The sequence below is a fragment of the Dermacentor albipictus genome, chromosome 8 (genome assembly GCF_038994185.2).
Source record: "Dermacentor albipictus isolate Rhodes 1998 colony chromosome 8, USDA_Dalb.pri_finalv2, whole genome shotgun sequence".
Taxonomy (NCBI): Eukaryota; Metazoa; Arthropoda; class Arachnida; order Ixodida; family Ixodidae; genus Dermacentor; species Dermacentor albipictus.
In genome coordinates this window covers 4,041,861-4,051,906 of record NC_091828.1, presented here as the reverse complement: position 1 = coordinate 4,051,906, position 10,046 = coordinate 4,041,861, and positions in this window count along the sequence as shown.

The window sequence follows — 10,046 nt, the reverse complement described above, 5'->3', positions numbered from 1 at the left end:
CCTTGTGCTTTTGCGACCAGCGGCACGCAGCGTGCAAGCTCAATTTTCTCGCTCACAAAGCGAGATACGTATCCCGCAGCAAAGGAAATCCCTGAAATGTTTGGCGTCGGTAGAAAAGGTTTTGATGAGATGCACAGTTAACGCAATGTCTCCTGCCCTAGTTTTACCGCTGTGGGCGCATTTTTTGTTCACGTGCTGTATGTCTCGATCTTCCTAATAATATCGTGTGAGGAAAAGAGTGAGCTTGAAGTTCGTACGTTACTGTTGACTATTCCCGTCTTCAACATCTTCTAAAGTCCAGAAACAGGGCTTCATGACGTCCAGCATGTCTTTGCACCCAGCACTGTGCCGAAGGGTCCCAAAGAACGATTATATAGGGTCGCTCAAAAATTTACACGTCAGTAAAAACTTGAATCCTCTCTCCAATAAAACCTATTGCACTGAAGGTTATACACAGTTGTGAATACCAGGGCGTCGTACGTTCCGTTCGTCTGGAAGTTCTGCGGTTCGCTTGCCAATTTCAAGTCGTAAACATATTTTAAGAAAACAAGCTCTAGCCAGATGAGTCTCGAGTCTCCCGAATCAGAGATCTGCTTTGAGTCCCGATGATTTTGGCGAGTATGTTGTTGGCAAATGTAGACATCCATGAGCACAAACCATTTGCATATGTTGTTCATGAACTCTGCAGTTGGTCCCACGCTGCCAAACATTGCATCACAAGTGTGCCCGGCGTGATCCTTCATGAAGGACAAAGCCGCTGTCACGACAGGCGAAAATAACTGGATGGTAGTTTTCACTCCCGTTTTTTCTATATTTGATGGAAAGGGGTGTTTTCTCGTGAGAAAATGGACTGGCTTTAGAACCGAGGTCTGTTGCATCTTGTAGAGGTCCTTTATGTAAGTAGAAGAAATTTCACAATGAACTGTGACAGGATGTTTTTTTTTTTAAATCTGGCTGTGATTGAATGCCAGGCACAAACTTCGGCTTGGATTGGCGGGATGAGATGCTCGGATTTGTAGTTACCCACGTGATTATACTTCCTTTCCTGCGACGTTTCTTTTATGGTTGACAGTCAGATGCCCAACGATTTCAAACCCTAGTTCTTGTCTATCTGATAAAGTGCTTCGTTGTTTCCGCAAGTAGCTCACCAGTGCTGGTCCTAGTGAAGAAGTATCCTACCGGGATCCTGAACCTTGCGCGCAAGCCGCAGAGCAAAAAGCACAAGAGCGAGTTCGCCAGTTGCTTCGTTTCAGACGCCGACGAAACGCTTATGCTAGGAGAATGCCAGCAAACTTTAGAGCAGGAAAAAATCGAGAGGCAGACATAGACAAAGAGACAGGAAGGTGGCTGGACTAACAACTGAACTTTATTCATGAAAACAACGTCCCCCAAGTCCGTACTGAACATGCGCAGGCACAACAAAACAAAAACACGGTCAACACCTTATCTATACATGTCTACAGTTATCAAGAAATAAAAGCTCTTTCTTGGTTAGGAACACAGATGGGGCGCTTACACACTTCTCGGGGCCAAGTTTATAGATGCGATAGGCTTCAATCAGTTCTCTGTCTTGCTGAGTCTTCGCCTTCGCCAAGATCGAAACGTCATTGAAGATAGGATCACAACCGCACTCCTTACAATGCAGCGGAAGATTACCTCCTGTGCCTGTGGGTATTAGATTTGCATGCTCACGCATGCGATCATTGACACAGCGACCGGTTTGTCCTATATAATCTCTACCACATGTCAAAGGGATATTGTACACTACACATGTGTCGCACGTGCGGTGCTTCACAACATGCTTGGTATTGCACGTTATCTTCCGCGAACTGTGCCGTGAGACCCTACTGCAAAGTTTAGCAAGCTTACAAGGCGCAGAACAAACCAAAGTGACGTCGTTTCTTGCCGCTATCTTTTTCAATCGATGAGAAATGCCATGTACATACGGCATGACCACCAAGTTCTTCTTTATTTTGTCTCGCACTTCGCAATCCTCCCTGTTTTTCTTTTTCAAACGCTTGTACACAGATTCAGCCACTGCAGTAATCAAAGTCTTTGGGTAGCCTGCTGCTAACAATCTCCTTACTTGCTGGGCGGCACTGTCTTGCATTAGATGCGTACAACTCTTTTCCACCGCATTCGACAAGCACAAAGAGGCTATGCCACGCTTGACCAGCTTCGAGTGAGCGGATTGGTACGGTAGCAACGTCTTTTTTGTTCTTGGACTATAAGCCCAGCAAATGTGACCTTGAGGGTGAAAGGTTAGAGTCAAATCTAAAAACTTGATGGAATTTTCTTGTGGTGCCTCATGGGTGAAACTAAGATGCCGAGAGCAATGCTGAAAAACTGATAAAATACTGCAAATGATATCAGGGAGACAATCACTTCGTCTGATATTTAAGAGAACCAGGAAATCGTCGACATACCTGAACACCCGGGCAACACGGTAATCGGTAATGGCGTCTGACAAAGACTTGTCGAATTTCGCTAAGTAAATACCACACAGTATCGGCGCAACACTTGACCCTATACAGATACCATTCTTCTGTAAAAACAACTTGCCATCGAATTTAACAAAAGTTGCCGACACTGTAAAAACGCACAAGCCTGACTACCCTATGAGAACCATAGTGACAGAAGAAGGCTCATGGCAGAAGCCTGTTGGAAGGTTCTTGCAACGATCCTTGAATGCCCTTACCACTGAGGACCCATTTGGCATTGACAGTTCAAGGGTGGTGATCGACGCTTTGAGATCGGAAGTTCTAACAGCGAACACGGCATTTTCTGTGGACATCGAAGAGTTGTATTATTCTATTCCACATGAAGAACTTTTTGTGGCAGTGCGGGAAGCTATCGAATGCCAAGGAGAGACTTCTTTTCAAGGTAGTTGCGGCCTCTCGACTGAGAGTTTTATGGAACTGTTACTGTTTTATTTGTCGGCAACTTTTGTTAAATTCGATGGCAAGTTGTTTTTACAGAAGAATGGTATCTGTATAGGGTCAAGTGTTGCGCCGATACTGTGTGGTATTTACTTAGCGAAATTCGACAAGTCTTTGTCAGACGCCATTACCGATTACCGTGTTGCCCGGGTGTTCAGGTATGTCGACGATTTCCTGGTTCTCTTAAATATCAGACGAAGTGATTGTCTCCCTGATATCATTTGCAGTATTTTATCAGTTTTTCAGCATTGCTCTCGGCATCTTAGTTTCACCCATGAGGCACCACAAGAAAATTCCATCAAGTTTTTAGATTTGACTCTAACCTTTCACCCTCAAGGTCACATTTGCTGGGCTTATAGTCCAAGAACAAAAAAGACGTTGCTACCGTACCAATCCGCTCACTCGAAGCTGGTCAAGCGTGGCATAGCCTCTTTGTGCTTGTCGAATGCGGTGGAAAAGAGTTGTACGCATCTAATGCAAGACAGTGCCGCCCAGCAAGTAAGGAGATTGTTAGCAGCAGGCTACCCAAAGACTTTGATTACTGCAGTGGCTGAATCTGTGTACAAGCGTTTGAAAAAGAAAAACAGGGAGGATTGCGAAGTGCGAGACAAAATAAAGAAGAACTTGGTGGTCATGCCGTATGCACATGGCATTTCTCATCGATTGAAAAAGATAGCGGCAAGAAACGACGTCACTTTGGTTTGTTCTGCGCCTTGTAAGCTTGCTAAACTTTGCAGTAGGGTCTCACGGCACAGTTCGCGGAAGATAACGTGCAATACCAAGCATGTTGTGAAGCACCGCACGTGCGACACATGTGTAGTGTACAATATCCCTTTGACATGTGGTAGAGATTATATAGGACAAACCGGTCGCTGTGTCAATGATCGCATGCGTGAGCATGCAAATCTAATACCCACAGGCACAGGAGGTAATCTTCCGCTGCATTGTAAGGAGTGCGGTTGTGATCCTATCTTCAATGACGTTTCGATCTTGGCGAAGGCGAAGACTCAGCAAGACAGAGAACTGATTGAAGCCTATCGCATCTATAAACTTGGCCCCGAGAAGTGTGTAAGCGCCCCATCTGTGTTCCTAACCAAGAAAGAGCTTTTATTTCTTGATAACTGTAGACATGTATAGATAAGGTGTTGACCGTGTTTTTGTTTTGTTGTGCCTGCGCATGTTCAGTACGGACTTGGGGGACGTTGTTTTCATGAATAAAGTTCAGTTGTTAGTCCAGCCACCTTCCTGTCTCTTTGTCTATGTCTGCCTCTCGATTTTTTCCTGCTCTAAAGTTTGCTGGCATTCTCCTAGCATAACCATGTACCAACTAGCCCAACAAGCCACTCTCACGACGAAACACTGTTAAGAGCTTCTGTGTCAGCATCTCCCAGGAAGCATCTATTTGCTTGTAGTACTCGAGACTCCGCTTTAGGCGCATTTTATCTATGACGAGGCTGTAGATTCTGCCTTGTTCCACCCCAAGGCATTCCATCTCGCTGCTGAGTCTTTTTTTTTTTACGAGATCACTGAAACCTACTTCACCTGCAGTACTTCCTAGGTACTTTTGAAGTGCGGTTCTGCACTGGAGTGCGAGGAGCTTTGTCCTCAGGTATTATATGAATTCGTGGAAAGGTTGCGCAAAAATATGCACTGCCGTATTAATCTGGCCTTCGTACTGTCCTGGGGTGCTATGCAGGATGCGCCGAGTTTGGCGAAACTCGGAATCTTCACGAGCTCTGGCGACACCCCAAGATGAAAGCACGAATGGTACCGAGACACAGTTTATCTTTCGACAAGCCTCCAGTTTCATTGGTTTATCTAGATTCACTCTGGCTGGCTATCATTCCTTGGGCGTTGCCTTCTGGGCGGTCGACAAACTGGGGCTCACGTGATCATACCGTCGGTGCATGGTCGTGCCTTCTTTCACTTGTTTGTCGTTCCACCGAGTGCATTACATGCAGAAGCAAGTTGTAAAACAAATGCATTTAGTACAATGTTATCAGTTACTTTAACCTGGTTTAGAAGCATTTTGAAGCTTACGAGATGTGCACTGAATGCGTCTTAGACTAATTTGTAATTTGGTACGCTTCGCAATATACCACGAGGGAGCGCTGTAGTGGCGTCATCACATCCATTCACCGGGCAAGCATGGCGGCTAAGCATCAGAGAGGCCCAGTGTAAACAAACCCGTACAACGAGCTTGCAGTGCGCGACGTAGTGATCAGGCTCGACGAAGGCCACTATTTCTTGGATAGTTCTGTTCCTCCGTGGGCAATCTTCCCGTGCACCCGGTAAGACTGCCAATAGCTTCGGCGATTTTACAGATCGCAACGCGCACCTACTGTTCACGGCGAAGTGCTGAAGAAACAACTTGTCCGGTGCTGCTTCTGCGAGTGCGCTGAGTTCCTGCACTCTGCGTGACTGCGAGCGTCACGAACATTACATAGTGTGGGCAAAAGGTAGACATCCTATATAGCTACGATGCGACGAGGTGGTACCGACGATGGATCTCGCTGCCAACAGAGTGAAGGAAACTTCGACAAACTGCAGATAAGTATATTTCTACTGTTTCATATTTAGCATAATAAGAGTGCACGGATTAAGTCACTTTCGTAGTAACGAACTGAGTGTCCAGCAGTTTAAAAAGGCAGTGACAACCAATGAGTGTTCGTGCTTTTACGTGCAAGTGGGCCCGCGAAAATATGGAATAGATGAAGGTAACCTTCACTAACTTGGTGAGGCAACAGAAATTCATGAGTGACATTAAGCTAGAAAATTTATGGAAGAGTATCTTTATCCAAGTGAAATATCAATAGCAAGTACTGATATAAAGCAGGAAACTTATACAAAAATTTCATGGGTTCATCATCATCATCATTTATTATTCCCTTAAGGGCCCCATTTGGGGTATTACATAAGGGGGAGGCAAAACAATAATACAAACATCGAATGAATAGTCATGTACAAAGCAAAAAAAACAAAGGCAACAACTGAAAAGACACTAGAAGTACAGGTTTTTGCATGATTAGCTGCAAATATGGGTGGTTAGTAACTCTCGAAATTTCGAAGGGTTTCGCTCTACAACAATGGATTCCGGGAGCGAGTTCCATTGTTCTATTGCAGAGGGAAGGAAGGATTTGTTAAAAGCGTTTGTAGAACCATGAAGGCGTTGGATACATAAAGAATTGAATAGATGATGTGATAAGCGAATGGGTGGAAATAAAAGTGAGGAACGAAGGTCAGGAAATTTATAGTACAATTTATGGAATAGGCAGAGTTGCGAAATTATGCGTCTTAATGCTAAAAGGGGTAGACCAATGGATAACTTTAAGTTAGTAACGCTGATAGTGTTGTCATAATTCGATAAGATAAAGCGGGAGGCACGATTTTTAGTAGCTTCTAAAGTGTCAGTCAAGTACTTTTGATGTGGATTCCAAATTGCAGACGCGTATTCTAACTTGGTACGGATGAAAATTTCATATGCTAGTTTACGAATCGACGGAGGAGACAAGAATAGGGATCTTTTAATATAGTTAAGGGATCTTGAAGCATCGGCGGTTATTTGTTGGATGTGGTTCGACCAATTTAGTTTGTTAGTGATGATAACGCCAAGGTAGCGGTAACTGTCGACCTCGGATAAATTCACAGAGCCCAAGGAGTATAGAAATTTGGATGTAGAGCGTTTACGTGTTACATGCATTAACTTGCATTTGGAGACATTTAGATCCATCATCCAGCGTGAGCACCACTTGTCAATAGAATTTAGGTCATTTTGCAGAATGGATTGGTCAGTGTTAGTAGTGACACGACGGTAAATAACACAGTCATCGGCGAATAGACGTATTGTGGATGATATGTCTGTTGGGAGGTCGTTAATGTATATTAGAAAAAGGAGTGGGCCGAGGACGGATCCCTGTGGTACACCGGATATTACTTTGGTAGTATCTGAACAGCGACCGCCAACACAGGTGAACTGGAGGCGATCTGTCAGGAAGCAAATGATCCATGATAGGATTAGAGGGTCGAGATGAAGGCAAGAAAGTTTGGACACTAGTCGGTGATGAGGGACGCGGTCGAAAGCCTTTGAAAAATCTAAGTAAATTACGTCAGTCTGAAATGAAGAATCTAAGTTTAGGTGGAGATCTGTGGTGAATTCGAAAAGTTGTGTTTCGCATGATAAGCCTGGACGAAAGCCATGTTGTTTGCTAAAGAAAAAAGAATTTCTGTCGAGGTGGGAAGCTATTTGGGAATAAATGACGTGTTCTAAAAGTTTACAGGCAATACATGTAAGTGAGATCGGGCGATAGTTGGATGGGTCGGAGCGCTTACCAGATTTAAAAACGGGGGTTACTTTGCTTAGTTTCCAGTCTTTGGGAATAGTACCCTCGCTTATAGACTGGGAAAAAATGATTTGTAATATCTGGCTAGAAATGACGTTAGTGCCTTTTAGTATCTTTACCGGTATGTTGTCAGGTCCGGGGGAGCTAGATATGTTAAGTTTATTGATTAGGCTTGCGATTCCTTCAGCAGTTACATCAATGGGAGGCATTTCATTGCCGCAAAATCTTGGTAAAACAGGAATGTTGGTGGAAGATTCACAAGTGAAGACGGAAGAGAAGTATGAATTGAAGACGTCAGAACGCTTTTCAACTGGAACATGGGACCCATTAGGATTAGTTATGGTAATGTTATGCGAGTGATTTTTATTTGGTGCGAGTATTTTCCAAAATTTTTTCGGGTTTACACGGATGATATTGAGAAGATCCTGGTGATAAAATTTTTTCTTAGAAAGCTTCAGAAGGTTGTTGTACTCGCGCAGGCAGGTGAAATACTTCTTCCATTTAGGGGCGAAACCACATTTTTTTGCCACTCTGAAAAGCCGCTTTTTCTTCTGTGCTAGTTTTTTCAGTTGGTTTGTGTACCAAGGCTTTCCCATGACACCACGAATACACACAAGAGGTACGTGCTTATTGATTAAGCTGAGTAGCTTATGCTTATATAACAGCCAGTTTGTATCAACAGACCTTCTAGACTTCTAGACCTTCTAGGTTGAACAGCACATGGAAGGCATTACCGAATCGTCATCGCCACGTTACCGATATCCTTGAAAAAAGTCTAGAATCATTGCATTCCACCGGTTATGCAATATGGGACATAAACCTGGAGGTTAACAAAGAAACTTGAGATGTCAAGGACTGTGTAGAAAGCGAAGTAACAAAAATTGTTGCAGATAGCATTAAGGCAGGAAGACAGTGGCGTAGTAAACCGTGGCAACTGATATGCTAGTTGAGATTAAAAAAGAAAGGAATCGGCAGGCAGGCCATGCACGTATTCGATCACTTGTTGCCAATTCATATCAGGTGATTACATAAGCATTACAGAATGAATGTCAAGGAGAGAGAACTACAGCCAAGGATGGTAGAAAATTGCGTAATGGGACAAGAATATGATGTTTGTAGGCATAGGATGCAATCAGCTCGTATAAGACGGGATTGTAGGGTGAGGCATTTGTTTTGCAGCGAGCAAAAATAGGTTTGTGGTGCTGACAGTAGAGACTTGTCAAGGTGCAGGGCCACCTCAGCTGCTGGCACACTAATCAACATGACAATTGGCTCTGAAAAAGAAAACCCCAGTTTTGAAAAATAAAGCAATGTTGTCCCAACGCATTGTTTTACTAAGCATACTACACTAGAGGCTTCCACATTTAAGGGCACTTAGTACTAATAGTGCAACGAGCATTTTTCTTTGTAAATAATGGTTTGTACGTGGCTGATTCATTCCAATACACTTTTTTGCAGCAAAACATTCTGCTGCTGGAGCCACTCAACCGCCTGGTGGCAGTAGGCGAGCGCCAGGCACGTGCTCTTGAGTGTGTGGCAGAGGTCCAGAGGGCTGCTCCGCAACAGTAGTATCGGTGCCCTCACTGCTCTCCTGTCGAGCCCACAGAAGGCACCTTATAAAGGAGCTTTCAGTTTAATATTTTGTTTATTATTCAAGAACATGAATAAAATTATTGCAGTAAACATTGTGCTGTGCATATTAGGAGACTTATAACATGCGCTTTGTGTCCCTTCAAAATAGGCAAAAACGTAAGACAGCCTGTGCCACTCTTGGACAATGTAAATAGAAATACACTAATGCAGCATACACGTCATCATGCTGTTTGTTCTTTCTATGTGCAAGAATACAGTGCATGTTCATTAGCCACAAAATGAACGGTGTGTGTAATTCACAATGAAGAAAGGAAACAGCAGGAGCTTAATAATGCTATCACCTATAGACTGTGCATATGACTGCAACACTCCCCGATTCAAATGTGCCATTACATTCATGTTCGATACCACATATTCTTTAACATTGTCTTATAATTGCATATACCATATTTCACACATCTTAAGCCCTTGCATAGCACACTTCTCATGTATCCATTTCATAGGCCAAATAATTGTACACTTTGTCCTTTTGTGTTGTATGAAAAGCAGCATCCTTTACAGTCGGATAAAACTTCAGAAGACAGGAGAGGCCCCACCCAGATGACCAAAGCGCAGCAGCCGATTGCCTACACATCTAAAGAAATAGTCCCTCTCTAACGAGCAATATTAGTCTGCCCGGCGGCACGATGTCAGTCTCGAGTGCGTGCCCATTGGTGCAGGCTTGTGTTCACCTGCCTTAAAGTGCAGATTCCGCAGCCTCCTAAAGTTGTATCCGACTATACAAACATGTAATGCCTTGCACCAGTTGCATAGACTTCTGCAATTTGATACCACACAATGATCAGGAGCAGAAATCTATAAAGGCATCCAAGCAAAGCTGGCTGACCACACTTCCATTATGAGGGGCTGAAGAAGGTCTCGTCAAATATTCCCATGACGTCCTTGAAAAAGAGGTGGTGTTTGGCACTTCTTTAGAATCAAAAACAGATTACACTGAATGTTGTGTAGAACGTCAAAACAAACTGAGCTTGGTTATTTGCACAGCATGTAATGGGAGGTCGAGCTTCACATAGGAAACAAACTGCTCTGTCCAGTACAATTTTGAGGCCGGTATGGCACCGGTATGGCACCTATTATGTCAACAGTGTCTACATACAAATTACACTTTTCACAG